The sequence below is a fragment of the Pleurodeles waltl genome, chromosome 11 (genome assembly GCF_031143425.1).
Source record: "Pleurodeles waltl isolate 20211129_DDA chromosome 11, aPleWal1.hap1.20221129, whole genome shotgun sequence".
Taxonomy (NCBI): Eukaryota; Metazoa; Chordata; class Amphibia; order Caudata; family Salamandridae; genus Pleurodeles; species Pleurodeles waltl.
In genome coordinates, this window is record NC_090450.1 from 270,427,898 (window position 1) to 270,455,373 (window position 27,476).

General features: G+C 44.2%; 1 long non-coding RNA gene across 2 annotated transcripts in view; it reads left to right on the plus strand.

Moving 5' to 3' along the window:
- LOC138265639 (uncharacterized) overlaps positions 1–27,476 on the plus strand; it is a 136,688-nt gene that overhangs the window by 94,466 nt on the left and 14,746 nt on the right. For both annotated transcript variants that reach the window (XR_011199391.1, XR_011199392.1), the window contains exon 3: positions 18,359–18,574. This is a non-coding gene — a long non-coding RNA (uncharacterized lncRNA). The remainder of the gene's footprint in view (positions 1–18,358; positions 18,575–27,476) is intronic.

Here is a 27,476-nt window from a genome sequence, read left to right on the forward strand (position 1 = left end):
TACAAAGGTATCTTGTGATTTAAATAGCTATTGCTGTCTAAAGTGTGATTCTGATTGTGATAGATTTTTGAGGCTATCATGGCCAACACAATCTGAAGATGGATTGGGCATTGGCATGTTGGATGACTATGCTGTGCAGGCATCCCTCCAGTCTAGAACACCCTACCATAATTGTGAAGATGTCAGGGGATAAGAATGTGGATGATTCCACCATAGAGTACGGGGCATTACACAACATGAGGGAGCCCTTCAAATACATTCCCATATGTATAATGGTCACATCTGTCCTTGTTGAACTTAGAGGCTTATTCACAAGTCCCTCAGTCCTGGCAGAACCTTACCTTTTGTCCGAGTTATGTGGCGCTCACAGCAGGGCCATATTTAAAAGACCACAAAAAGCCACCCTGCATGGCTAGTCAGGATGTATGGAGTAGACATACACATCGGACAGAGATTGCAATGTGAGCAGCAACAGTAGATCTGTGTATCTGAAATGCATTTGTTAGTTTTCCTGTCCCCGGCCATATTCACCTGTGAATCCACCCCATCATATGTTCACAGACTATGGCATTGTGGTCATTGCTATTCGGTCAGACCATCGATCAAGTGGTCCATCAGTGATAGCAGCAAATATATCCATCTTGACATCAATAGAAGGCGACTGCACATCCAACAATTAACAACGACATTTCTTTCCAAATCTTTCTGGTACATATGTTTTTTGTGTAAGTGATGCACACTGGACAAGGCATAGCACAAAGCGTCCAACATCACACACAATCCTTGACTAACAATAAGCATTCAGGATGAGACTCACTGGTAACATCTGGATCCTTGAAGCTCTCCACCTCTCAGACTGTATAAGGCTCAGGTCCACCTACAAGACATAACATTGCACTGTGATTGTAGAACACAAACACTGTGGTCAAGTGTAGCACAGTACATACGAGTAGCAATTGACTATGTAACCCTTCTGGCTGTAACAAATCAAATGGCTCATATGACATGCCTTAATAATACAGATTGGTAAGGCAGGCTGACGTGTACACACACACACACACATATGATGAGCCAAATTATGTATCAGGTGGGCACAATGCAGAGCCAGCTTAAATAACTCACTACTGCAAAATTTCACAACAGTAGGAGACTTTCATGGCTCCTTGCACCTAAATAACTCTCAGACCACACTCAGCAAGGTATAGCAATACCCATGCCTTACTCTTTACATTTACATGACTATGCTATATACATCACACACTAGTCATCCTTGTTCCATCATTTAACGGAGATCAGTATCTGTGAGTGTTGCATAGTTCCAAACATTGACCATACATGTACTGTGCACGTTCATTTTTGGACATTGAACACCAACATGTATGACATATGTTCAGATGTGTAAACCTGCCTCAGACCTTTGGATAAAGTAACGTGAGTGGGGTCTCCTGTACCATACATCGGGTCTCATTTACATGAGAGATGCACAACTGTTGTGTAGTAAATAAGAACAGCTCCAATCATTTATATGAGGTCATGCAAAGCCACCCATCGTGACTTTGCATGCATTAAGAGATGTGGAGTCAGGCAAGCCAGTGCAAAGCACAGTGTAGCTATACTCTACATCAAGGAGGCATTCCTTTTCCATGGCAATCGATGTCCCAAACACGATAAATGTGTGTTTGACACCTTCCCTGAATAGCTAAACCATGTAAGGCCTCATTATTGCTTGGCTACACAGGGGAGGTAAATCATACCAATGAGGATCATCTGCACTTATCTTTGTGTTTTACAGTATTGTTTGTGTGCTGAATTCCACTCCACACACAGAAATGAAGAACACCTATATTGATTCTCTTTGTACAGGAAGCAGTCCTTTCAAATTACAAGAACAATTGTGTCAAAAATGCAGACACGACTGCACCATGGGGCAATGGTGCATGTGTAATCTAAAGACACCCATTAGGGCACTTGTGCAGGCTTAACAATGGAATGGCCCGTTGTACATAACTTCAGTCCAAACCTGCAATTTGATTCTGATGCTGCTTAGCACAGCCAGAATCCTTGTTGAACTGCCCTGCACCCGAACTTGCGATTGCATTCCCACACAGCTTTTGCTGAAACCTTTTTATGCAGTGTGAGAAGCACCTCTGGAGATGTGCTGCACTACCTGGTTCACTATCAGGTATGTCGGCTGGGGGTGTTACAGGCATAGGTGGATGCTTCATGCTTCCCTGGGACACTTTAGTATTACCAAAACTAAAAAAGGAAATCCCTTTACATCTGTGTTAGGGCTGTATGTTAGACGCAGGCACTGATGCTAAAACACTGTCAAGATGAGCAGTGACAGTGCATATCCTGATAGGGGTCGCACTGTCAGTGTGCCTCCCCCTTCCGATGGCAGCTCTCTGGAGGGGGTAAGTGGGGTAGTTGGGACAACTCTGACATCCCAATGCAAGTGGGTGAAGTAGCTCACTTCACCCATCCTACAAGGGGATCTCTAAACACCCTTCAGACTGCTTGGCGCATGCACAATGAAACAAAGAGTGCTGATTTGAAAATGCTCTATCTTCTCCAGAAGGAGCACGTACCTCACGGCAACACATGTTAGCAGATCCCTGGGGGCAGGACATGAAACATGCACACTTGCTCAGTCAGCACACAGAATGCCTGTTAACATGTGCACGGTGGTACAAACAGAAAGTGTTCACTAGGTATGACTGTGCTACTTGTCAGTGTTGGTTACTGACAGCACTGTTTTTGAATGCCTCTTTGGCATGCTTCGTCTTTAACTGGTTCTGTGCCACGGACGTAATGATTACGTCCCAAGCCACAGTGCTCCTGTGCTGAGAACGTAACCATTATGTCCCGGCACCGGAGCTCGGCGGGAGCCATAACCCCACCCCAAATAAACGGGGCCAAAGTTGTTCTGCCCATGGTGCAATTACCCCCAATCCACACCCGGGGGGGGGGGCGGGGACAGAAAGTCTACTAGATGCCAGGGAATTAAAAATAAATAGTGTGGTGGTGGCTACCAACTAGTATGGGCATGGTTATGCCCCCACCCCAACTAGTAACAGTCTTTCACCTCTCCCCCACACACTAAAACATCTTATCCCATGGCAAGCAAGAGGTCTTTTGATTATTTAGAATTTTGGTTTAACATTTGGGCCGTGAGAGCTTGGCTAACTCTCAAAATCGTCCCACTTGGAATGATGAGGGCGGCACTTTTTGGACTTTGGGATGCTGCCATGTAGAAAAATCCCCAAGACCTAAACACATCTAAACATCTGTGTGAGTCCAGGGTGGTGTGCTTCACATGCACCCTGCACCATTTTCTTACCCAAAATGCCCTGCAAACCTCTAACTTTGCTGGAAATCACACATTTTTCCCACATTTTTGTGATGGAACCTTCCAGAATCTGCAGGAATGCACAAAAGTCCTACCACCCAGCATTGATTCATCTAAACCAATAACAATTCTGCCCCACTTGTCAGCCTAAAAATGTTTTTTTTTTTCAAACTGCCCTTTTGGACTCGCTTTGGTTCCCCATCAATTTTGACATGTTTTTGGCTCTTCCCCGTCACAGGCACTTAACCCACCTACACAAGGTATCATTTTTACCAGTAGACTGAGGGGAACGTTGGGTGGCAGGAAATTTGTCCCGATGTGGTGATCCCACAAAGAAATGTGGGAAAATTTGTTTTTTTAGCTAAATTTGAGGTTTGCTGAGGATTCTGGGTAGGTAAACACTGGGGGATCCACGCAAGTCACACCTTTCTGAATTCCCTTGGGTGTCTAGTTTTCAGAAATGTCTGGGTTTGGTAGGTTTCCTGTATGGCTGCTGAGCCCAGGACCAAAAACGCAGGTACCCCCCGCAAAAACAGATAATTTTGCATTTGATCATTTTAATGTGTCTAGATAGTGTTTTGGGGCATTCCCTTTCGCGAGCACTAGGCCTACCCACAGAAGTGAGGTACAATTTTTATCGGGACACTTGGGGGAACGTTGGGTGGAACGAAATGTGTGGCTCTTCTCAGATTCCAGAACTTTCTGTCACCAAAATGTGAGGAAAAAGTGTTTTTTTGGCCGGATGTTGGGGCTTTCAAAGGATTCTGGGTAACAGAATCTGGTGAGAGCCCCACAAGTCACCCCATCCTGGATTCCCCTAGGTGTCTGATTTTAAAAAATGCACAGGTTTGGTAGTTTCCCTAGGTGCCGGCTGAGCTAGGCACTTTGCAAAAAACACGTCAGATTTCAATGTAAAAATGTGATGTGTCCATATTGCGTTTTCTGTTGCGAGCATTAGGCCTACCCACGCAAGTGAGGTACCATTTTTATCGGGAGACTTGGGGGAGCACAGAATAGCAAAACAAGTGTTATTGCCCCTTTCTCTCCATTTTTTCCTTCCAAATGTATAACAGTGTGTAAAAAAGACGTCTATTTGAGAAATGCCCTGTAATTCACATGCTAGTATGGGCATCCTAGAATTCAGAGATGTGCAAATAACCACTGCTTCTCAACACCTTATCTTGTGCCCATTTTGTAAATACAAAGGTTTTTTTGATACCTATTTTTCACTCTTTATATTTCTGCAAATGAATTGCTGTATACCCGCCTGGTATAGAATGAAAACCCATTGCAAGGTGCAGCTCATTTATTGGCTCTGGGTACCTAGGGTTCTTGATGAACCTACAAGCCCTATGTATCCTCACAACCAGAAGAGTCCAGCAGACGCAACAGTATATTGCTTTCAAACATCTGACATCGCAGGAAACAGTTACAGAGTAAAACATGGAGAAAAATGTTTTTTTCACCTCAATTTCAATATTTTTTCATTTCAGCTGTTATTTTATGTAGGAAAACCTTGTAGGATCTACACAAATTACCCCTTGCTGAATTCAGAATTTTGTCTACTTTTCGGAAATGTATAGCTTTCTGGGAGCCAGCATTGGTTTCACACCCATTTCTGGCACTAACTAGAAGGAGGCTGAAAGCACAACAAATAGTAAAAATTGGGTATGTCCCAGTAAAATGCCAAAATTGTGTTGAAAAATTGGGGTTTCTGATTCAAGTCTGCCTGTTCCTGAAAGCTGTGAAGATGGTGATTTTAGCACCGCAAACCCTTTGTTGATGCCATTTTCAGGGAAAAGCCCACAAGCCTTCTTCTGCATCCCTTTTTTCCCATTTTATTTCAAAAAACGAAATGTTTGCTGTATTTTGGCAAATTTTTGGTCTCCTCCAGGTGAACCCACAAACTCTGGGTACTTCTAGAATCCTTAGGATGTTGGAAAAAAAGGACGCAAATTTGGCATGGATAGCTTACGTGGACAAAAAGTTATGAGGGCCTAAGCGCCAACTGCCCCAAATAGCCAAAAAAAAAGGCTCAGCATAGGAGGGGAAAAGGCCTGGCAGCAAAGGGGTTAAAACAATATTTGTCCAGGGGGACCCGTTCATGGCTGATCACATACGCCCAGCGACGTTTCATTTGGTGAGTTGTCCGGTCTATGTCAAAGAGCCTCAGCATGTGCTGGTGGACCTTCTCTCAACTGAGCTTCCGTGCCTCGGCTTTGTAGCCCTGGATGACTCGTCCACAACTGGCTACCATGTTGGGCAGGTAGTGTGAAATAAGCCACAGGAACCCATCAAACTCCTGGGCATTCATATGATGTGCCTTTCCCTGACATGTCCCTCCCTAAACACAATCCGGGACAAAACCAACCAAAAAATCCCTCTAACAACACTGATACCCCTAAAGACAAACACAGAACAAAACACAGTACAAAACAATACAATAGACCATTACAAAGGACAATTTAAATGTTAGGGACACTACAGGGACAGCAGACAGTACAACAATCTCCAAAAAACAGTATTTCTCTCTCCAGCACAACCAAAACACATCCTGTCCCAAGCACAGACAAATAGACTATGAGTAAAAGTGAAAATGAAAGTAACTTTGCAGTTCCTAGTTTGCAGAATGCCTCATCCATTGAATCTCCTCCTGTGTGGAAATCCTGACGCATCTGTTGGTGCTAAAGAGACGCATTGCTGGAGTTGGTTGTAAGACTGATGCTACTCCAGCAATGTGTTAGAACACAGAGGCAAGTCCCCTGTTGAAAGCTGAGTCAATATTTACGCTTGGTTTAAGAAGTGGTAGGAATTTTGATGCGTTTCAGTCATAGAGTGGTGCAGTGTAAAATTGAAAATTTCAATGCATCAGTTTTATGTGGCTTTCAACATGAGAACACCTACCCTGCCTACATTATACCTGACGCAGGTATGATGTGATGCAGGCCTCTACAAACTGACACATTGGACCCAATGTGTCAGTTTGTAAATATGGAGCACTGATTACTGCGTAAAAGGAAAGTGTTGCGAGAACTGTAATGCAAGTTGACAGCAAACTGGGTGGAAGTATGGGCCTTTTCTACAGCTCTATTTTGTCATCCATAAGTTTATATTACACAGAGTAACACTAGGGAGCCTCTTGAGGTGCCTTCATTTACTCCATAGCTCTGAGTCTAGATTGAGCCCCACACCTAGACTTTGCATGGCCTCATGGATGTTGTTGAGAGGCTTGTCCCACCAGAAGGACGAAGAGTGGGGTGGCACTTGTGTCACCAGCCTGTGGTACCTAGGCCCATATCTGTATAACCTGCTCTCCTAGGAGGCCTTGTGGCGTGGCAGACGTGTTTCAGCCACTCTACAGTGTGGCATGCAGGGGACCAACTGGCTCTTTACATTTGCTGTGTATGTGCAATGGCATTAATGATCCATGTTGATATGTGCATACCAACGGTCAGAAGAGAGCATTCAGAAACTCACACCAAACACAAACATCTGCTGTATGGCCTTGTGTTAGAGGCATAAGTATATTGATATACCACAATGTCGTTCCTTTCAGGATTCACTGGAAAAATGCAGTGAGAGAAGTGGGCAGTCAGAGCAGCAAACAGAGTAACTGAAACCAAGAAAGGACTCACAATCCTCATCAGATGTTTCTGTTAAAAAAAGAAGAGAAACTTCCCCAACAAAAATCCCAATTCGAAAAGAAAGAAATGACAGCGATTTCTATACGAAATGCCACTCAGGATGAGAGCTTTACTGAATAACAGGAAGTGGGTACTGGCATTGCTAGACAGCCCAGAAGAAGTCACAATAGTTCGCCAGAATCTTCAAGAGCATCTGGAGGTGAAAACAACTGATGACTTCTTACAAGCAGAGACTGCGGACATGCGCGTCTCCACAAAAAATACAACCTACCTGACCGGGACATTGAGCGCACAATAGTGGCTATCTATTGGGATTGCGTTACCATTGATGATATTTTATTGGCCAAAAAGGATTGGCCACCAGAATTTGTCTGTAATTTCCCATATGGGGAAGAGGTAATTGAACTCTCTTTCTTGCCCCTCTTTCTTGCCCCTCTTTACCAGAGAGCTCTGGGAGGCTTACATCATAGACTGTGCAAAAGTGCAGGCACCGGCGTTATATCGCAACTATATAGGGCAGGATAAAGATTTCCCGCTACCATACAATACCAATTAGATCGTAACCCCAAAACACAATAAAGCATGAAGCTAGAGCACCAGTAAGGGAAATCCTCACAAAGCTAGAGTACCAGAGTGTAATTGAACCCTGTGTCTCGCCAATGAACAACCTGTTATTCCCCATAGCCAAACCGGACCATTCATATAGAATAGTCTTAGACTACATATATTTAATTAGTCATACACATACATTTGCATTTCAAAGTGCACACAGTACAGCACTTATTAACAATACAATGCGCAAAAAATCCTTGGATATTTCCAATGTTTTTTCCTGCCAAAACATAGAGGCTGAAATTAGGGACTTAACAAGATTTAGGGGCATATTTATACTCTGTTTGCACCGAATTAGTGTCATTTTTTTTTACTCTAATTCGGTGCAAAACTAACTCCATATTTATACTTTGGTGCTAGACCCCTCTAGCACCAAATTTATGGAGTTAAAGTCATTTTTTGAAAGTGGAGACCTACTTTGCCTTAATGAGATGCAAGGTAGGCGTTCCCGTGCAAAAAATGACTCTATGGCCTTAACGCCATATTTAAGGGCATATTTATACTCTGCGGCATATTTATACTCTGTTTGCACCGAATTAGTGTCATTTTTTTTTTACTCTAATTCGGTGCAAAACTAACTCCATATTTATACTTTGGTGCTAGACCCATCTAGCACCAAGGCCCTGATTTAAACTTTTTTTGCACCACATTAACGTCATTTTGTGACACAAAAGTGGCGCAAACTTACAAAATATTGGCCCTTATTTATACTTTTTGTTGCAAAACTGCACTAACTCAGTTTTGCACCAAAAAGTTTAGCACCGGCTTGCACCATTTCTGTGCACCAGCCGGGCACCATATTTATGGAATGGTGCAAGCCGGTGCAAAGGGTAGGCTAGAGTTTGAAAAAATGACTTTAGTCGGTGGGGCTGGCAGTATAGAAGAAGAGGGTTTAGCACCAAAAAATGGCTTTAGGCAGGTTAGAGTAAAAAAAAATGACTCTAACCAGATTAGCGTCATTTTATGGTGCTAAACCTACCATGCCACATGACTCCTGTCTTAGAAAAGGCAGAAGTCATGCCCACCACCCCAGTGGCCAGCTCAGAGGACAGGGGTCCCCTGGGCATGGCCATTGCACCCGGTGCCATGTATGGGGGCCCATTTCAGGGCCCCCTATGGCACTTTCAAAAATAAAATGCACTTACCTGTACTTACCTGGGATGGGGTCCCCCATCCTCGCAGTCCCTCTAGTGTGGGTGGGGGTGCCCCTAGGGCCTAGGGAGGGCACCTCTGGGCTTATTCCATGGTGTTCCACCATGGAAATAGGGCCACAGGTCCCCTAACACCTGCCATGACCCAGGTCTTAAAAAATGGGGCAAAGTAAGCTTTGCCCCATTTTTTGACTGCTCCTCCCTCCCTTGCACCATTTTTACATGGGAGTATAAATATGGTGTTAAGGCCATAGAGTCATTTTTTTGCACGGGAACGCCTACCTTGCATCTCATTAAGGCAAGGTAGGTTTCCACTTCCAAAAAATGACTTTAACTCCATAAATTTGGTGCTAGACGGGTCTAGCACCAAAGTATAAATATGGAGTTAGTTTTGCACTGAATTTGAGTTAAAAAAAAATGACGCTAATTCAGTGCAAACAGAGTATAAATATGCCCCTTAGCATCAAAAAATGATGCTAATCTGGTCAGAATCATTTATTTTGACTCAAAACTGCCTAATGTTATTTTTTTTCAAGCTAGCCTACCCTTTGCACCGGCTTGCACCATTCCATAAATATGGTGCCCAGCTGGTGCTAAAAAATGGTGCAAGCCGGTGCAAAACTTTTTGGGGCAAAACTGCCTCAGTGCAGTTTTGCACCAAAAAGTATAAATAAGGCCCTTAGTGCCTTAGGCTCACAGAAAAAAAATGCTGACTCCTACAAAGGTATAAAACCAGTCCAGGATTGTTTTCAGCTCGTCTTACTTCAATTTTACACGACACAGACCCTGAGGCATTGTCCTACATAGATGACATCTACCTTACAGATGATGATCTCGTTCAACATGTAGATGGGTGGGCTGCATTGTTGTGGGATTTGCCAAATTAGGCTACAAATTCAATTTCAATAAAACAAAAATACCCTTTCTTAGTGTTCTATTCTTGGGATACAAATTATCAGCTGAAGGCAAGAGCATAGCACCCCAAGTTTAAAAAAAAATGTGCACAACTACAATCAGCAAACACTATCAAAATGCTCCAGTCGTTGTTGGGCTTTTAAAACTTTGGCAGAATTTACATTCCAGATTATGCACAATGCATTAAACTACTATATAACTTCATACATCCTGACCTTTCAAGCAAATATTGGACAGTCAAACACACACATTCTCAGAGAATTGCAACAAGAAATGCTTGCAGCTGAACTCTTACACACAATAGACAACATTACACATTTGGACATCAGAGTAATTGCTGGTGTCAATGGTTTCACCTATGTAACATTCAATGAGGGTGACACCGTCCCTATTGCATACAAATCACATTTGTGTTCTACAGCTGAACAATGCTTTGCTCCCACAGAAAAAAATCTGATTGTTGCTTAGATGACTGTCACTGAAGAGAGACCTCTAGCCCAGGGGAAACGCATCAGTGTCGTATCACTGATCCGAGCCCTTGAGGCTGTCACCAAAGCCAGCGTTCCTAGTGCTAAGGCACTACATCCACGTTGGATTCAATGGGTAACATCTCTAACGGCCACTGATGTTGACTATGTGTTTGACCCAAAATTACAAACTGAAGAATTTCTCCAATATGAACTTGAATACCCAGTTCCAGCAAACACATTGCCTATTGAACAATATCAAATTCTAATTTACACTGATGGCTCAGCACATCCTGCAGTAGGCACTAAACATCAATACTCAGACTCCTGCGCAGTCGTAAGTGGCTACATGAGAGATGGTGAATTCCATCCACAACAAGCTTAAAACGCAGACCTTGGGGGATTGCACTGCACAATAAGCAGAGCTTGAGGCTTTGTTAATGGCACTGGAACACACCGATTCCAGGTCAGTTAACACTAATCGTTTGTGATTCGCATTACTGTAGCTAGTCCTTCAATGAATACCTGCATTGCTGGCGGAGGAATGGGTTCAGAGATTTAAAAGGTAGCACCATCAAACACAGACTCCTGTTGGGGAAAGTAGCGGATCTGAAAGAAACACTACTCAATGTCCATGTAGTTCATATATGGCTTCTGTTGCTGCAATAACTCACTCACGGACAAGGTTGATGAAACCCTGGCTGCTGTGAAAGCTTTGGCCAAAGACAAGCCCATGCCAAAGGCATATCCTGCCAAATATTCCTACCGCATGTCTAAATCAAAACTGCCCTCGTAACAATAACAGGGATAGGTGAACGCGAGATCCCCAACCAACCTCAAGACCAGAGTTGATTAAAGCAGTGCACGAGGGAGTTGCATCTGCCCATGCTGGTGTGGCAGCTACTATTTCACTGTTAATAGCACACTACTGGTGGCCAGGTCTATACAAACAGACGAAGCAGTATGTCCTTTGCTGTGACATCTTTCAGCAAATAAAAGGGTCCACCGTCTAACAGCCATCACAGACACCCCTCCTAATTTCCAACAAACCTGCACAATGTGTGTATATGGACCACTGTGGTCCCCTAACACCTGATGGTGCATACAAATACATCCTAGTCACTGTTGAATCATGGTCCAAATATCTTGTAGTGAATCCTAGTTTGTTTTAATGGGATACCAGGCGTTAGCTTAGCCTTTGGCTTGCAGACTTGTGCCCCCGTCACATAGTGACTTTTAACCTACTTAGCTTGCTCTGTCTTAGCCCATTTAATTATTTAATTCCTTTAAGATGGCTGCCTTGTTTATAGTTAGGCCACTTGTTATGCTTTGCATTATCAGTGCCACCGCATTAAGGCGTCAAGATCAAGTGGCAAAGACAAACAAACAGTAGGTGTTCACTCTTAGCGACTTTCCCTCTCTATGCTTTCGAGGGAATTGTTTATATTAATTGCCACCCCAAGCATGCCTGTTATCTATTGTTTGTGAACACACCTACGTCAGGGGTCCAGGTAGATCTGTATAAATACATCACACTTTAGACAGATAATCAGAGGGATTCCAACCAGAGGGCATTGCCACCTTCGCTGATATCGATGCTGTATATCGTCTTGACGCTGACCCAGTCTTCGTGTCCCTACGGAGTCTCAGATAGAGACCTCATTCCAAGGTAACGAGGGTTGGGGGCTCCTCTCATGGACATGGCATTGGCAGATTAGGTTTAACATACCCAGCTCTCCTTTAGGTAGAAGGTTAGGCCTATTATGATAGGGTATTAGGACATATTACACACCTTACGTCTTTTCATGTTATTGCAAGATGGTGGGGGTCTTTGTAATAATGACTCGTCTTTATAATTCTGTTTCTTGCACTGTTCATTATCCTAATCATTGCAGCCCATGCAACATATCGCAGATTGCAGTTGTGTTAAATAAAAACCATTGAAACGTTACTGCATCTTTGTTATTGCCTGTGTTGGAATGAGACATGATGTATCTGTGAGAAAGGGGTAATCTCTGTTTAACCACAACACTCCTTGAGATGTCATACTCTCGTGTCCATGTGTAAAGGCTGCCACAAATCACCTTTTACTATTTTTTTTTTTGGTGAGGTGCTGCTAGTGAGCCGGAAGGGTTGGAACGACAGCTGCGACTTGTTGTAGGATAGGCATAGTCGTCTACAAACATAAGTACTGTCATCCTTAAACCAGCAGTCTTGCCTAGAGCAAGAGTCCAAACTACGACATGGCGCCACCAATGATGGTGTTTAGGCACTAATTTACGGATACCTTGACTATCACTGTCTCACAGACAATAGGTACCCTAAGTACCATTATACGGAGACGCCCGTGGTCTTTGGGAAAATCCTCTTCAGCTGAAAGGGTGACACCTGATTAGGCTGTAGGTTGTTCGAGCTCGAACTAAAGTACTTCACTCCCCATTTGGTGTTCCATTTCTCTAAACAAATTTGCGTAACGCCATAGAAATTCCTGCAAATGCTAGACATGCATTAACGCAACACTTAACAGCGCATGGCCTTGCAGAAGAGGGCGGGGATGTTACTCTTATAATAGAAGCTAGTGAAGCATACCAAACAGAAACGTTTTACTGTTGGGCCACCTTTCCTGAGGTAGACCAAAGAACACATACATTCAACACATACGAAATTGCAAACGTACCTCAGCGGGACCAAGCATACCAGTATCATGAAATATCGCTCACATACCAAGAGCATCAGAACTGGTTTGAAGGCACCCTACCACACGTAATACAAAAAGTGAGACTAGGTCCTTTAAGTAATAATTTTTGCCACATACACACCTCACCCAAGCATACCTAATATGCCAATATCAGATCTGCAAAATTTATATAATGAATTAGTGACATTATATAGATGACTAGTCCTGTTCGTAATGCGAACTTTGAACACAACACCAGCGCGTCCAGCTCCACCAGCACCTGGGGGATACCAATTGGCTACTGGGATTATTCCACAAACAGTGCATACTATCATGGGTAAAATACCCACAGAACAAGAAAAAATACCGTTCTGGATTGCCCAGAAAACTAATCAGCTGGAAGCTGTGTTTCCCCATAAGGGACCACAGGAAAAACATAGACTTCTCACAATGTGCTTGCCCTTTGGGATGGTTCCCTCAGTGGATGACTGCGCCACATGGGGTACAGTCTTCGCTGCTATATATACCACCACACATGATACCCCGACACTTGCCAATTTCCCGGAAGTGTCAAAACAAATACAAAATGAGCATGGGGCTGCACAGGCCTTAGATTTGGGGATGAAATTAATGCGTAACGTTGATGCAGTTTCCTCAATAATACTCAGCAATATTAAAGGGGAAGCGGTAGCACTGGCAATATGCCAGCATCTCCGAGAAACTCCACAATTGGAACAGGAGAGACAGCTACCGAAAATAATTTCCGATACCTATACTATTATAGGGCGGAATAGTTTGGGAGCCAAACCAAAGAAATTGGAATTACAAAGTACCACCCTTAAGGAAGGTAGGAAGCAGGCACAAGAGGGCTCTAAAAAGCGCTGGGAAAAACAAAAAGAATTTAAAGATAGACAAAATAAGAGAGCTGATTCTCCACACCTGGAGAACTCTGAAAGGAGATACAATCTCAGAAATAGGGAGAATATCAAAACTTCTGACAGATATACTGATCCAGGATGCACCAGACAGACGTAGCGAAAGAGGGGGCCATCCTGATCGACGTCCTGAATACGTGAAACAAAAGAAAGACTTGCCGCAGTCTACCATTAAAAAGGAAGAAAAGACTCCTCAGCCACAGTTTAAAAAGAAAAAGGTGGCAGCACTGTCAGCTAAAAATGTCAGTACACTTGAGAACACTGTTGAGGAACAAGACGTGGGCAGTGATACTGTTAGACAGCGCAGCAGAGGTCACAATATGTTGCCAGAGTCTGAAAGATCATCTGGATGCGCAGCAACTAGCGATTTTATTGCAGTTGAGACTGCAGCCGGCCGCGTTCTTCCACCCGACAGGATTTATGATTTAAAATTCAAATAGAGGGAGACGTGGAGCGTACCATTGGTGTAATATTCTGGGATGAGCTTACTAGTGATATCCTATTGGCCGAAAGAGACTGGCCACCTGAGCACGTCCCTAAGCTCCCACATGGGGAAGATGTCATTTTGCCTTCTTTCTCTAATCTTGTTCCAGAAGCAGAAAAACAAGCCTATGCTGTTGAATGGGCTTTAGCGCAGGCACCTGCATTATACCGCAATCATGTAGGTTGGGACAAGGACTCTCCTTCTCATGTCGTTCCTGTTAGGTCTACACCCCAACCTCAGCCACAATATCCTGTTAAACATGAAGCAAAAGGTCCGGTGAGGGAGATCCTCCCTCAACTCGAGTATCCGGGAGTAATTGAACCCGGTACATCTGCAATGAATAACCCGTTATTCCCCGTTGCAAAGCCAGACCATTCCTACAGAATAGTCATTGATTACAGATATTTAAATAATCATACACGTACATATGCTATACAAAACTCACATAGCATGGCACTAATATATAATATAGTGCGTAAAAAATATAAAACAACATTAGATATTTCTAATGGATTTTTCTGCCAGAATTTAGCACATGAAAGTCGGAACCTCAGTGCATTCTCATTTGGCTCACAGAAATGCTTTTGTTGTTTACCCCAAGGCCATAAGAACAGCCAGGGGCTGTTTTCAGCCTGTGTAACATCAATATTACATGATATTGATCCTGAGGCTTTATCCTACGTGGATGACATACATCTCACAGACGAAGACCTCAATGTTCATCTTGTAAGGGTCGATCAGATCATATTGGGATTTGCAGACCTCGGTCACAAATTCAACTTTAAGAAAACATTGCCTTTCTCAGTGTATTGTTCCTGGGATACAAGCTATCTAACGAGGGGAAGGGCCTGGCCCGCACTTTCTAGAGAAATGTGCACAATTGCACCCTCCAAACACTCTCAAGAAACTACAGTCACTACGAGGTTTCTTCAACTTTGGCAGAACATATATTCCAGACTATGCACAGAGTATCAAGCCACTTTATGACTTGGTACAGCCAAACTTTGCTAGCAGACACTGGACAGTTGAACATACATGCATCCTTAGGGAATTGCAACAGGACATGCTAGAAGCTAAACACTTGCACACACGTGACAATAAAACGAATTTGGTCATCAAAATAATTGCTGGTGCCATTGGATTTACTTATGTCACCTTCAATGAAGGCAACACAGAACCCATTGCATATGAATTACATTTATACTGAAATGCAGAACAACGTTTTGCACCTACAGAAAAGATTCTGACTGCAGTTCAAATGGCTGTCATAAGGGAGAGGCCACTTGCCCAAGGGAAACGCATTTTTGTTGTTACCCCGGTGCCTGCCTTAGAGGCTGTCACCAAAGCAAGCGTTCCCAACGCTAAAGCATTACATCCACGTTGTATACAGTGGGCAACGTCTCTAACCACCACTGATGTTGATTATATCTTTGATCCAAAACTTCAGAAACAAGAGTTTCTCCAGTACGAACAGGAGTACCCTGCTCCTCTAAATATCTTGCCACGTGACAGATATCATACTGTCATCTACACTGATGGTTCAGCACAACCCGCTGTAGGTACTAAACATCAGTACTCAGCCACTTGAGCAGCTGTGAGCGGAGTGATGGAAGATGGAGTCTTCCACCCTCACAATACCTACATGCAGACCCTAGGGGACTGCACAGCTCAGTTGCCTGAACTTAAAGCTCTTATACTAGCGCTAGAACACACAGAACCAGGATACATGACTTTAATAGTCTGGGACTCATATTACCGCGTCCAGTCATACAATGATTATCTTAATCATTGGAAGCTGAATGGGTTTAGAGATTCAATGGGGAACACCATTAAACACAAGACATTGTGGGGGAGGGTGGCTGATCTTAAGGATAAGCTACCGTGTGTCCATGTAGTACATACATTGGGCCACCAAAGTGTAGGAGTACACGTTACCGGTAACACTTTGGCTAATGAAGCAGCCAAATCTGCAATAGCTACGGCTTCTGTGGCTGCAGTGATTCGTTCACAGACAAGATTGGATAATGTAATACTGATAGCCGTGAAAGCTTCGGCTGCAGGCAAGTTTCTTCCAAAAGGATATCCTACAAATTATTCTTATCATATTAGTGCACAGAATGTTGCCTATGCAACAATTCCTGGGGTTGGAGATCGAGTGATCCCCAACAAAGACCAGAGATTAGATCTAATAAAAGCAATGCATGAGGGTGTCGCTTCTGCATATGCTGGTATTTCGGCCACAATAACACTCTTACAGAAACGCTTCTGGTGGCCTGGTCTATGCAGACGGACAAAGAAATACGTCCTCTGTTGCAACATTTGCCAGAAAATAAAGGGTTCCAATATCAAACGTCCACCATAGACATCCCTCTTAGTGTCCAGCAGGCCACTACAATGTGTGTACCTGGATCATTGTGGTCCACTCCAACCTGATGCTGCATACACATACATCTTAGTCGCTGTAGATTCTTGTTCTAGATTCCTGTGGGTATGGCCGCAGCAGTCGGCTGATGCTCGAACTGTTGACTTGCTGATCTTCATCTGTACATATGCGGTTGCAGCATTCCATTCAGACCAGGGCCCTGCATTTGCCTCTAAGGCATTCAGGGACACCATGGGGACGATGGGTGTTGAACTCCATCACTCCTCACCATACCATCCAGAGGGAAATTCAGTTGTGGAGAGGCGGAACCGTGATCTAAAGCAGTCCTCGGGTATTAGGTTCAGGCCACAGTTGGCTTCATCACCTTTATGGGGTCCAGAGAGCACTGAATAATCTGCCAAGACGGTCCTTGGGGGGACGCACTCCTTTTGAGGTTCTCTTTGGGATACCTATGTATGTCCCAGATCTTGATGGCTCTGTTTTAGTGGCAGCAGAAATACCATTTGACATAAATGAATGTCTCACTGTCTTACAGGAGCTTCAGCAATTTTGTGATGATAGATCATCTACCAGTGCTGCCACCTTAGGAATAAGGGATTTAGTGAAAACTTCGACTGGCTGGATTCCTAAAGTTGGGGATTTGGTTTGTGAGACGATCGCTGTGAAGAAGGAATTCAGTCCATCACACAGAACACCTGTCCCGGTGGTGGGAATTCAAGGTACCAGAACTGTCATCTTACCACCACTGCATGGTTCCATAACGAACAGATTCATTTCTATTGATAAAATCAAACTACACCAGGTGGTCGATCCTTCAGAGTAGACCAAGAGGTCCCTTGGGTAGTTCCTGATCGCCTCTCACTACCAAGCAGGACATACCTCTACATAGTAGGATGAACAACACCACTACGGACTATGCAACAATGTCCAACGCTGTCACAGATACTTCCTCGACCATGGGGAGGGCGGAAAACAAACTCTTGCTAGTTCCAGTTACCACTTCAATGACAACACCTGTCCAAGATTTGGCTGGTTTTTACACGAACACTTCACAGACTGATGACGCCGTAAAAGTAATACACCGTCTCCAGTATTTGCAGAGACTGCCTCTGGCTATTTTGTAGACATTGATGACTATTCCTCAGACTCATCCACTATTGTGATTGACAATATTTCAAAAACACATAAGCTGTATCAATGGCTTAAAAAGAACTATTTAATCTTCCCATGGAACTATTTATGGTTCTGTTTAACAGTTACTCCATTATTTTTGTGGGTTGATTTTGTGACTGTTTTCTTTTTGCTCATAAATGGTCACTATATTCCTGAACGCTCCTCTGTAGAGCCTGTGGATGAGGTCTTAACTCCATATCATTCCTCCCATAAGGTCCGAAGAGACTTGCCCCTTGTGAACATTACAGCAATACCGATTTCAGATGGGATTGTATGGAACAATGTTCCCTTTGATATATATGGGCTACCGAGGTTATTCAAATTCCACATGTGTTCAAAATATCTATGACAGATGTGATTACACCTGATGTTGTATCTGATGATTGGGATGCCCAAACAGTTGATTCCATGCTGACTGAAATTAAGGACTATAACGTATTTGAAAGTGATGATGTATATGAACATACAATGAATTATGGGGAAATGTTCTGTTACAACAATTGGGGACATTACTACCTACACCGTGCCAGCTGCAGTCATTTTGTGGTGTGTTTTATATCCTCTGCAGATGATGCAACACCTTTGCCCACCGGAGCCTCCGTGCCTCTGTGTGATACCCTTGGATCACATGACCACCTGCCACAATCATCAGGTGTAGGAAATGGCACACCAGCCAAATGAACCCACCCAGCTCCTCCTCTCCCATCCTGCCATGACGAGGCCTACCCAACAAAATGGTACTAAAAAGAAAGAGGGGATAAAGGGGAACAAAGGAAAATAGGGGGTAAGTAGGACAGGAAAAATGCAAAAAAAACTACAAACACAGCCCAACTATACCCAAACTACCACTACCCACAACAGACTCCCAACACAACAAAGACAAATGTTGACAACACAAATGACCACAAAAACACTCAGACAGGATACCACAGACAGTTATTATACACAAAAAGACAATTTAAAGACCACTCTGGAGACAAAATCACTAAATCCACAGAGAGACAATTCTAGACACAGCCACACAGTCAGGAAATATCACAGACTGCAAAGTGAAAGTGAAAGTACACCCACTGTACCAATTCTGTAAACAGGATATCCTATTACATCACTTCCTGCCTAAAATGCGGTGTGTTTTTATTGTCATGCGTCAAAATATTATGACGCTTAGTCTGCTCGTCATTTTTTTTTGACTACCAGGAGTAGAATTAACTCTGCATCCATATGGTTAAAAATTGTTTCCAACGTAACCAATTTCTGGGGGTACAGTGTGGGAAATACCGCTCAGGGCCAATGAATGTTTCAGGGCATTGTGCGTCATATTTCGAGCATAAGTATCATTTTTAGACTCATGTGTGTCATTTTTTACGCGTATGCGGCAACATTTCTGGCATTAACTGGGTTTGGGTCATTTTACCATTTTAATGGTACATGACAGTTGTGACAATACTGAGATAGGCTGATTGCACCCACTTTGGGCATGACGGTGTATGGGCACATGTGGCACATCATACTACTGCGGACCATGATCCGCTACTTGATGTACAGGATTTTCACTCTTGACTGATGCTATAGATGGCCAAACGTGTGGGCTACATATATGTATTACCCAAATTGGGCATGTTTGGCGTCAGGAGAGGATAGCAAGGTGACGCACATAAGTACAATTACTCAGTGCCTATGGGTCAATATGTGTGATTTGGCTACTACTTTTGTTGTTGACCCACTGTGTGACCATCACAAGATGCATTATAGCAAATATGCTTGTGTGCATGTGGAGTCAATGTGTCCAACCCTCAGATGCAAGTCAGTATGGAAATGAGAAAGGACATGTGTTAGTCATACATGTAGCAACAACTGCTGTGTGCACTTTCTAGTTTTTGGGTAACATAAACACCACAAATGACAAAGCATGCACTGGATAGATAGCAGATGGTTGTTCATGTCAATGGTCAGAAACGTGGCCATCACATGTCCTGGAATGTTGGATACTACTTCCTAGGCACTTGTTGGTGAACACACCATGAGTCAGGCACGGGTACATACTAAGTGGGTACTTTGTTTGTGACACGGAGACCCAAAGATAAACCACATTTGTAATGTTACGCCACAGTTGAGGTCATATAATTGAGCCACGACTCTCCTGTGGCAGTGAGGGACCAGCAGACCAAGCAGCACGTGGCCACATATTTCCAGTGGTCATATGCATAGAGGTGTCTGGTTCATGTGTGTGGGCCAATGTTTAGCCTGTATATTTTTAGGGGTCTATGTTATCACAGTTACGTCCAGGTCTAGTCATGAGTTTGTGGCGGCTATTCCTGTATCTACTAAGTATCCTTTGGAGATCAATAGAAGTAAAGCCAATGAGGATTTGAGAACCCACATGGGGATGGTCCAACCCTGTCACTGCAGACGTGTTATGAGACTGTCAACAGTGCAACCTTGGTGTGCTGAGTAAATTAATATCTCAGGATTCTTGTACCAGCAGGTGTCATCACAAAATTTGTACACAGGTTGGCCTCTAAAATTCCCACTGCATCTGGGAACATCATAGTCTCTGTGCTGATTATTCTTGCAGCTATTCACCATGCACGCCCCATCAATATGTTGTGAGCAATGTGAATCAGCGTGTGGACTGTCAGGGTCCTAACATGTGTAGGCATTTCATGCACATTATCTGACGTTGCTGGTTCTGCTGGAGGCACCATACCCAATCTCTGCATACGGCCATGGTACACTGTCACAATTTGTCACTCATGCATACATGAGACCCAGACAGAGGATAGGCCATGATTTGGGTATTTGGAGACAAATTCCCAACAATGGTACGATAAATAAACAGATTATGCTATACAATGTATTTGAGTATGCATTGTAGACCCACCTGACAAAATACCCCAGGAGGAAGGTGAGGGTTGGGAAAGCAACTATGATACAAATGTAGCCACAAGGAACCTTTAGGGTAACGCACAGACAGGAGCCAGTCAGTCTAACAGGATGCAGGGTCAATCAGGATCCAGACATTTCACAAGGTAAATACACAGTGGTCAGACTGAGACTGGTCAGAGGAGGAACAAGACAGTTGAAATGGAAGACTGTGTTTGTCCTGTGTTTTGGAAGGTGACACATTAACCCAAGGGCTGTGTTACACAGCTGAGTTACACGGCAATGCATAACAGTGTTATTGATAAAATGGCAGCTTCTATGCTGTTCCAAGCATCTTCAAGGGCAGTGCATGTTCAAATGGCTGGTCTCCATGAGGTGCTCACAGGTGTGTGCAGCATCAGTCTCTCCCAAGTCCTATATGTGAGATTCAAGTTCAAAAGGCCAACAGTACCGTTCACATGGGAATCACTGTACAGGTGATAACAGGCTTAAAAACTACAAGCCAGTGCATTATTTAACGTGACGTCCATGCAGACAGAAGTACAATGACTATGGCATACCATACTAAAGGGGGAAGCACACTGGATTAACATTGTGAGTCTGGGAGTGTGTAGAGGAGGGATTATCTGGGTACACATATTACCATTCCACGGACCTCTGAAGACGGGTGGGGTGAGACCGGGAACATGAGTGTGTCAGGACTTAGGACATGCGCTGACATGTACATGGGATGTCATGTGCGCAAATCTTGCCATTCCTGTGGCACTTGTGCTATCTATTTGCTGCTTATATGGAATTCTAGTCACACATAGTCCTTGCAAAGATAGGTGATGTAACAGTTACTGCTGTCAAGGGTCTGGTCATACATTCCTGTTACTAATGCAATAGCACATCCGCTGCCTCATGTATGATGCTTTTTGTGCCATTATTGACTGATGGTGTCTTAGTTGTGTGCCATATGCTGCAATGAACCATGTTGCCAATATGTATGTGTGAAATAGGTGTTGGCCTCTGCTATTGCCCTTCAAATGTGAAATGGACCTGATATATGTCATTTACAGTGTGTGTGAATGTTACTGTAGATTCATATGCATCACAATAGCTTTGGAATTGTCTGTGTCCTGATCGGTATATCAGCAATGCTCCATGAGGCTACACTCTTATTCTGATATGTAGAGATAAAGTAATGCAAAAATGATTATCCAGACCATGATATGGCGATTATTATAGGTGTTTATTTACATATGCTAAAACAGTGGTGATGGTGAATTGAGTCAAAAGAAATTGTGGACAATATGTTGGCGCCTACGCAATCCTGCAGCTGTGTTTGGTTTGCCCCCTCATGTTGATGGCCAGCATCCTCCTCTTCCTCCTCTTCAAGCATTTGTGGCTCAGGTTCAAATAGGGGAATGTTCCTTCGTACACATATGTTGTGCAGGATGGCACAGGTCAAAATGATCTTGCAGACCATTTCTGGTGAGTATAGGTGACTCGCTCCAGTGATGTCGAGGCACCTGAATCTTGACTTCAGGATGCCAAAGGTCCTCTCGACTATGGTGTGTGTCCTCCTATGTGCCTCATTTTAGGCATGCTCTGCTGCAGTGCTTGGGTTGGCAAATGGGTTCATAATCCATGGCTGGATCCCATTCTCCTGATCAGCTGAAAGAGAAAATGATTGAGAACATGTTGATGTAGCTTGCCCCATAAATATCACCTTGCATGGCAGTAGTTCTCTTTTGTCGTCTGTGACTCATTAGTGTTTGTGTTATTGTGTCGATTACTAGGCTTCTAGGATGTACCATCAGTATTGGGTTGTTTCCTTAGCTGAACGAGTGTTTGGCTGCTGGCCGGATGTCAGCAGTATTTTTGGAGAGTTGCTGTACAGTGTGTACTCCCTTGCATTGTGACTTGTGATACAGGTTTCCCTGTGTCTTAACTGGGGGTGAGATGATTGTTCCATACACAGAATCAAATCGACAGTGGTGGTAACATGTTTGCATCTATGTACCCTGGACATCCCATACATTTTGACATATGCAATATATTAATTTAACCATCAGTGAGACCCTTGGATTTTGCAGGGTGACAATTTGCCAAACTTCTCCGTACGTTGTGATCACTGACGTGTTAACATTTGACTGTGCACTAATTTCACATGTGTGACAAGTTCACTGCAGACCTGTTTCTCTGCCCTTGCCAAGTTGACTCAGGTTGTAACGTGTACCTAGACTACTGCACATGTTCTAGTTCAGCTGGCTAACTTGGTTGTGAGGTTGTCATTTTGAGTTTCAGAAGGTCCGTATGGCAGTACATCTGTTGTGTGTGTTAATTTGTCACAATGCGTATGTGTAGGAATGTGCACTTTCCATTTCGTCCCATCAAGATGTGTTCTTCGCACAGTCCACTTGCCTCTTGGTAGTGGGCAATGTGAGACCAGGAGTGATGTGAGATATTGGAACGGCCTCATTGATTGCACGTGACCTTTATTGTAGTCATCATCGTGCTATGTGTGTCATGGTGTTTGAATTGCAGCAAAAAACATTCCACACCCCTTACACAGTACGTATTGATTTGAAGGGTGTTTGATTGAGTGTTATTGATGTGATATTTAAGTTTAATCTTCGCAGATGTACTGCCAGTTGGGGCCATGTGTTTGTCGTTGTGTTGTTTTACATTTTCCCCTTGTGTCTGTGGAGTGGCCTCAGTTGTTATTTGGAACGGTCATTTGTCCCTAGGTGTGTCTCACATTGGGTGAAGATATCAAACATGGCTAGCGGTGTCACAACCTCAGTGTGTTCCTGTCCACATGTCAATGTCGTGGTTTGTGTGTTCTGTGTCCTAGAGGGTTGCTGTGCAGTGTGTACATAAGTAGGTTTCTGTACTTACCAACAAGTAGTCCATTTCCATATGTGGGAAGCCATTAATTAGGTAAAACCCCTGTTTTGTCTTCTGCTGCTTCTGCTGTGTGTTGGGGAAGCAGATGTGGCAGTGTGTGAGTGAGATGATGGCATCCAGTACCTTGGGGAGGAAGGCGGAGAATGTTGGCTGTGAGATCCCAGCAACCAGGGCGCCAGTGGTTTGAAAGGAGCCACTTGCCAACATGTGTAGTACAGCTAGCAGCTTGGTTTCTGGTGGAATGGTGCAGCATGTCTGCAAGCTGGGTGCCAAATGTGGCTCAATGTTGCGCAGCAGCTGCTGAATGGCTTGCCAGTCCAGCCTGTACCTCTGGATGATGTCATGTTCCCTGAGGCCATGAAGGGTTGTCCTGGTGCGGAATATCCTCTCCTGCCTTCTGCGTTGCCTTTGGGGTCCCTGCTGGTGTTGTGGATGCCACTGTTGCTGGTCCTGTGCTCTGTGTCTGCTTGCACGCTGGATGAGAAGCACCTCCATGTCTTCCTTTTGGAGCTCTGCTATTGCTTCTGTGTGTTTTCATTAAATACAGGTGTGTTTGCCCCATTTTAATGCCTGCCCTGACCCAGGCGTTAATTTTTTATGCAAATCGGGCTGTGCATCATTTTCCGCCTCCGCCTCCGGGCCTTGCGTCATTTTTGCAATGTAGCATAAATAATGAGCACGGGTGTTTGAGTCATTTTTGGATGGGAACGCCTACCTTGCATGTCATTAATGCAAGGCGGTTTCCCGCATCCAGAAAATTACGCACATGGTGGGATTTTGTCATTCGCTGGCTCGTGCGTCAAAGTTTAAATATGGTGCACGGTTTGCACTGAATGTGCGTCAAATATATTGACGCACAATCAGCCCAAACGGAGTATAAACATGCCCCACAGGCATGGGTAAACTGTGCCAACAATGGGTACAGACTAACACGTTAGCCGCAGTTAAAAAACATCTTAATACTCTTTCTGAAGATGTAGACTTGCAGGATTTTCTGCTAGGGCCTAGGAAACAGCGCTCTAAAAGGTTCCTATATGCTATGTATAATGAGGTCTGGAAACTTTCGCAGATAGAAGCTGCTGTACATTTGAGGCAATTAGATAAGGAAAACTTAGAGAAGGCTTCAGCAGTTGTCGACAACGGCATGAACACTCTGTCCATCAGGATTTATTCACTATCCAACATTGTGTCGTCTGCTATTGATATTATTCAGACAGACTTGTCCCGGTTATATCATGGACAAACACAGCTATGTCACATCATGCAGCCAGGCTGGACACTACAGACGCTGTAAAATGGCCGCATTCCATGGAAGTATATTAACGGTAGTGAATTGTTCACTGCTTTTAACCTTTCCGTGGAACAACAGACTAAGGGCCATATTTATACTTTTTGACGCAAAACTGCGCTGCCGCAGTTTTGCATCAAAAATGTTACCGCTGGCTAACGCCATTTCGTAGTGCCGTGCGGGCGTCAAATTTATACTTTGATGCACGGCGGCGCAATCAACAGGTGGGAGTCATTTTTTTTTACGCACATCGCACCGTCAAGTCGTAAAGGAAAACGACGTTAACGCGGCTTAAATGACTGTGGGTCGATTTACGACACCGCAAACCGTATATGCGCCGTTTTTGTTTTTACGCATTAGCGGCAAAAATACCTGCGAACACTGCCATTTCAGCAAAGGAGAGCCAAAATGGATCCCAGATGCCAATACAGACCCCAGGAAGATGACAACAGACCAGGAACCAGCCAGGACGATCCATACAAGAACCAGGACATATATAGAAAAAAAAGAAAGTGTCTCTTCAGTGCAGAGGAGTAGGAAATCCTGGTTAAAGAGGTGACGAAACACCAGCACCAACTGTTTATCACCTCTAAGTTGCCAATCAGTAGGAGAGAGGCCATATGGCAACAAATTGTTGACAAGATCAACAGTGTGGCAGAAGTACGCAGGACAGTCACCGAGTGTAAGAAACGCTGGCATGACTGCAAACGTAGGACAAAGGAAAAAATGGCCAGGAACAGGAAGGCAGCACTGCAGACTGGAGGTGGGAGTCCAGCACACCAGGAGGCCCTGGACCACATGGAGGAGATGGTCGCAGCCGTCATCCCTGAGGAGATCGTCACAGGGATTCAAGGACAGGACAGCGCAGACTACCACGAGACAACGCACATGCAGGGTAAGTTGCATGGGGATTTAAAATGCAATAATGTCAACTGTGAGCAGGGGTGGGAAATACCTACTACACATTGCCTGTAACTCATCATATACATGGAGTGGCATGGGTAAAGGGGTACTGCAGGGGGGCATGGCCTGCACAAACAGAAGCTGGGGCACAACATTACACTACACCAACAACAGTCCCATGGGGGCATCCTGTCATGCCAACAATGAAGCAAAGGGAAAGCCTCGACAGGAGGGAAGGCCACTATGTCAAACTTACATCCTGGCACTCGTCAGCCAACATATCTCCTACATTAACTAGGGCCCTATCAGCAATCCTCTAGCCAAAACAACAACTGCAATGTAACTGCAACAACAGTTGACACTACCACCTCTGATCTCTGTGCAGCTATAGTAGCCAATGGCAGTAACCTCCCCATGGAACATACCTACCTAAATTAGGGGGTGAGGATGACATCTGCAACAATCTCCTGAAACAAGACAAAGCCCCCAGTACACTCATATGTCAATGCCCATAGTTGCCGCAAACATCAGCCAATGTAAACAGCAATAGGAGCAACACAGCACTAAGGACACACCCATGCTGCATATGTCAGGGTCCATCCTGTGCCTGGCAAACAAGGCAACATCACAAAAGTCATACTGCTCAGACAACAGCATTGAGGAGGGGACACATGGAACTTGTCACTGAAATACACCTGCACAGTCAGAGGGGGAAATAGGACACTGATACGATTATCAGGGCAATCCAATGTAGCACACATTACCCAACATCAGCAGGACACATTAACAATATCAACATCCATATCACATCATAACATTACCATGCATAGGATATGCTACATGTCAATTATATTTAAGTCAATGTGAACAATCAGGGATTGGAGCAGGTCCTGAGAGGCAATTGTGCTGCCAGGACCATCAGAACACCCACAGCCAGTGAAAGGTCTCACCATGAGAATGGATATACACGGAGGGTCGAGTAGGACAAAAAGGTGGCTAATCTCTATTTGGTATAAAGCAACACCTAGAGGCAAGTAGGCAGACAAGTCTGATAACTCAATATCATACATGTGACACACAGGTGGGCCATAGACCTATAACAATGACCATCTGAAGGACAGCAGATACCAATACCAAACAAGATCACAAAGTGAATTCATCAAAAGGCAGGCATGTTACGTCAAAATTGTCACAACACAGACACACTAATTGTACCCTGTTTCATTGCAGAGGAAGATGGATCTCCTGCCGATATGCCTGTCCCAGATTTCCCTGATGACATGGATGACGAGCCCATAAACATTCCCCAGGAGACCATCCAAAAGGTCCTAGAAACCCTCCAGACCCCACCTTCAGTCACAAGGAGGAGCACAGAACAAGCAGCCATCACAGAAGAACCACCCACCACCCCAATTGCAAGACCTGCCAGCTCCTATACAGCTGAGGACTCTGACGACACTGGCACCAGCTTTGAAAGAACTGTAGTTGGAGTACAGCGGGAGCTGGCCAAGGAGGTGCGGGTGGGGATGCAAACTATGGCAGCCAGCCTTGAGGGGGTGCGCTCGTGCATGATGTCATCTGCAGATCAGGCAGCAGCTATGCAAGCCCTAACATCCATACTGCAAGGACTACAAGAAACTGTCAAAGAATTCACCACTGCAGTAAGTGAGTTGCCACAACACCTCGCACCCCAAACTTTCCACTGCATGCACAAATG